Raw genomic sequence first — 3,739 nt, forward strand, 5'->3', positions numbered from 1 at the left:
AAAAAAAGAGAAAGAAAACAAAAAAAGAAAGAAAAACACACTCACATATCCCTAAAATAAAAATTATAAGAGGAAAAAAAGTTACTGGAAAACAATTTTTTTTCAAAAAAGGCAAAAATTAAAGATTAAAAAAAGTTTTAGAAAAGAGAAAAAAAATTTTTTATATAAGGTACCAAAAAAAAAAAAAAGAAGAAGAAGAAAAAACTTCTTTGATTTTTTTGGGAGGGGTGGGAAAAATCCTGTATCTCCCTTGTGCCCGTAACCAGCCTCTTGTTGGAGTCTCTTGTCTGCTTGTGGTTCTGCTGCTTGGTTGGTTCTTAAGTCAGTTTGTTCGAACAGGCAGAAAAATGCTCTGCTTTACCCAGGATTTTGCGATCCTCCTCCCAGGCTAGTTCAATGGGAGGCAGATCTACTTTGAGTATCACCAAAAAGGGGGATGCAGTGATGAGGCTAGGTTCTGGGTAGAGTTGAGGCCTTTCAACAAACAGTGGCTTTTCCCGGGGGCTAGTTTGTGAAAAACTCACAGAGCCCAGCCTGCAGCCATTCTCAGGGTTTCTGTTTACTGAATTTCAATTAATTGTCGTGGCTGCTAGAGGGAGGGTCAGCCTCTGGCTCTGATTACCCAGTGAAGAAAGCCACTCCTTGGGCTGGCACCGGAGCTGGGTGACTTTTCCCTGGGTGGAGGTTAGTCTGGCAGGTCACGCTGCCATTAAGTTCTTGTGACCTGCTAAATGACTCGTTTTATTCCAAGGCTTGAGTTGGAGCTAGCAGCTCCGCCGAGCTTTGTCCGTATCCAAGATGGAGATCTCCAGTACTGGGGGGTGGAGAGGTGGCCTTCCCTCCTCTGCTCCCTGAGAAGGAGTGAGGACGTTAGGCTTCTACTCACGCCGAGTCTTTTTTCCTGGGTCGTCTCTGGTCTGCAAACTGCAGGATGAAGATGTCTGCTCCTTGTCGGTTCTTGCTGGTGTTGAGTAGAATCCGCTCGCCTGCTGCTTCTGGCTCCTTCATCCTGGACTCTCTGTGGTTCAGGTATGGTGCCTACGATCGCCACTGCCACTGCTGCCGCTGCTACAGCGGCAGCTGGCAAGAGCTCAGATGCGTCTCCTTGCCTGGATTTTCCCTCTCTGGCCTGACTGTCTGTCCTGTGATGACATACTTGGTGTGATCTCTGGCTTAGGACTGTTCACTGGAACTCTAAAACTGCTTTCTATTCGAGAGCTTGTTTAGACTCCAGCTTCTCCTCCGCCATCTTCCCTGAAACCCTATGTGTTTGAATAAAAATGGATGACATCTTTGCCTGATTTCAGAGCAACTGGGAATACTTTCATTCTAATGCAGTACTCTTTATCAGATCAAGAAACTTCCCATATAATAATTTTGACAAATTTTTACCATTCTGCTAGTTTGTAAAGATAAGATTTATTTTAGAGTTACAGCAGGGAATTTCCCTGTGACCAGTCTCCTCTAAAGGCATGGAACCCCTCTTTGCAAACTGCTGATCATAATGGAAGCAAATTTTTGTTTGTTAGCAATATCAATTTTTTGACCTATATACTCAGGATGTTTTCCCAGGAAACAAATCCACACGTAGAAATTAGATCATCACAGCTGTTTGAAATGGCATTAGCAATATATGTTTGTATTATTGATGTGCCATATCGCTATATAAAACAGTTTGTCACATAACAGTTTGTGAAAGAACAAACAAATGAATAACCTAGAATCTGGTATGGCAGTAACCTCTAGATGATTTTCTCATATTTTCAGACTTTTCATAAACATAAATAATAGAAGCCAAATGAGGTGATTTATACCTATAATCCTAGCTACTCTGAAAATAGAAACGTGGATAGTCGCAGTTCAAGGTCAAACTGGAAAACATACAAGAGACCTCCATCTCAATCAATAAAATCTGGATGTGCCAATGTGTGAATGTCATCCTACCTATTACTGGACATACAACTAGGAAGTTCAGTATCTAGGTAGCCAAGGAATAAACAAATGCAAGATTCTATATCAAAAACAATCAAAGCAAAAATTACTGGATGTGGCATGATTCAAGTGGTAAGGTGCCTGCCTGGCAAATGCAAGGCTCTGAATTTGAAACCAAGTACTTACCAAAAAATATTAAAAGTAAACATTATGAATTAATTCTCTAAATAATGTATCTGTAAATATTGTATATTCATATATACTTGATAAAATTATATTGTGGTTAATATGTCACAAAATAAAGTAACTGAAGTCTCCATAAAGTACTTGTGAAATATTAATGTCGTATTTGTGATGTATAATAGAAATACTTAAATAAATTGGAAAAAGATTTCAAGGGAATTATGTGTGTTCTTACAACATCATAAAGATCCATACTAACCTCAATATAATTTAATGATATCTAGAAAACAGAAGTCAATATTGAATGTTTACATTAAAAACAAGTTTGTTCCCAAACTTGAGATAAAATATACCTTGCTAATTAGGAGGCAGAGATTTAGAAGACTGATATAATGGACAGTTTTGACAAAAAAAATTCGTAAAAAACTACAAAAACAAAGAAAGCTAGATATAGTGTAATTTTCCTGTTATCTAACGATGTGGAAGCCAAAGGTAAGAGATCATTGCTCAAGGGAGGCTTGGCCTGAAAAATAATCTAAAGTGGTTAGAGCCTTAGCAATTTCAAGCACCAGTAGTGCCAAAGGAAAAAGAAAAAATGAAAACAGAAAATGAAAGGAAGGATAAAAAGAAAATATTTTTTCTTCATTCTTGGTTTCATTTCATTGGATACAAGAATTGACAGTATTTTGTTTACTGTTTCAGGATTCAGGCCTCTCTAATATAAAAGCATTTATTTCAAGTAAATATTGTATTATTACTATTTATTAACTTATTATTAGACCTTTAGGTTTGGAGATTGAAATCATGGCTTTGTATATATTAGTCTCGTTCTACAACTTAGCTGTACCCAAGCTCTCTTGTATAGTTTTGAAAATTGTTTATGAATTCTTCAATAGTTAGCTATTATACTTTTCATCTTATATTTTCTCTCCCACCTTTTCCCCTATGTATTTTATTTTATGTGTTGAAAACTCAATTTTATCTTCTAAACTTAGAAATTTGCTTTTGAGTTTACAGAGAAGTCAGTTATTTGTGACATCTTTTAAAATGATATATAGATATAAGTATTTCATATATATGATTGATTCTTAGAGTTCATTTCAATAAGCAACATTTATCTGTTCATATGCACATAGCTATTGAGCCATTGGGATCCTCTCCTAAGAATAGCTTCCCTTGTTCTTGCCATGTGAATGCTTAGAGTGCTGTTAATCATATCCACGTTTAATTATTTGTCTTTTACTATCTATTGGATTAACTTGTAGATTTATGGGCATATCTAGTTATTAGAAATGAGGAAAACCATGCAGCATATATTTAATTGGATCTGGTTTATTTCACTTAATAGCATTTTTCCCCCAGTCTTTCCATTTCTTCAGAATGGGGTAATACCATTCTTTCCCATGGAAGCACAGAATTCCATCAATGCAACAGAATTCAAGATCCGGAAATGAATCCATTCCTATAGGCACATAATCTTTAATAAGGAAGCCAGAAACACAGGATGGAAGAAAAACAGCCTCTTCAAAAAATTGGTTTAACTGGCTGTACACAGAAAATTGAAATTAGATCATTTTATATCCTCCTGCACCAGAATCAATTCCAAATGGATTGAAGAGCTCAA

This window comes from Dipodomys spectabilis, unplaced genomic scaffold (genome assembly GCF_019054845.1).
Source record: "Dipodomys spectabilis isolate Male_0828 unplaced genomic scaffold, ASM1905484v1 ptg000523l, whole genome shotgun sequence".
Lineage (NCBI taxonomy): Eukaryota > Metazoa > Chordata > Mammalia > Rodentia > Heteromyidae > Dipodomys > Dipodomys spectabilis.